Raw genomic sequence first — 522 nt, 5'->3', positions numbered from 1 at the left:
TGCCGCCAGTAGGAAAGATAGACCATGAGATGGATGTTAGACCACCCAGGTGGAAGGAGGTTGAGGAGGTAGTCAGGCGTGCAAAGGCTTCTTCGGCCCCAGGGCCAAATGGAGTCCCCTACCGGGTTTATAAAAGCGCACCTGATATCCTAAAGTTTTTGTGGAGGCAATTAAGAATAGTTTGGGAGAAACAGGTTATTCCCAGAGCATGGCGTAGGGCATGAGGTGTTTTTATCCCAAAGGAGAAGGAATCCTCAGACCTGAGTCAGTTTCGAATGATTTCTCTCCTAAATGTAGAGGGGAAGATCTTCTTTAGCATAGTCGCACGGAGATTAACTAGTTATTTAGAAAGGAATAGCTTAATTGATACTGCAGTACAGAAGGCAGGAATACCAGGGTTCGCAGGATGTTTAGAGCACACTAGCATGATTTGGCATCAGATTCAGGCAGCCAAGACAGAGAAAAGAGACTTGAATGTCATATTTTTGGATTTAGCAAACGCGTTTGGTTCAGTGCCACATA

The 522-nt window shown here is 45.2% G+C and overlaps 1 protein-coding gene across 1 annotated transcript in view; it reads left to right on the top strand.

The window, feature by feature from the left end:
• Positions 1–522, top strand: part of agbl1 (AGBL carboxypeptidase 1) — a 144,308-nt gene that overhangs the window by 139,506 nt on the left and 4,280 nt on the right. The gene's annotated exons all lie outside the window — the stretch shown is intronic.

Source organism: Seriola lalandi, unplaced genomic scaffold (assembly GCF_002814215.2).
Source record: "Seriola lalandi dorsalis isolate HSWRI2012SDOR001 ecotype SW California unplaced genomic scaffold, Sedor1 jcf7180002055008, whole genome shotgun sequence".
Lineage (NCBI taxonomy): Eukaryota > Metazoa > Chordata > Actinopteri > Carangiformes > Carangidae > Seriola > Seriola lalandi.
Note: the sequence above shows the minus strand (reverse complement) of the source record. Positions and strands in the feature narration are given on the sequence as shown.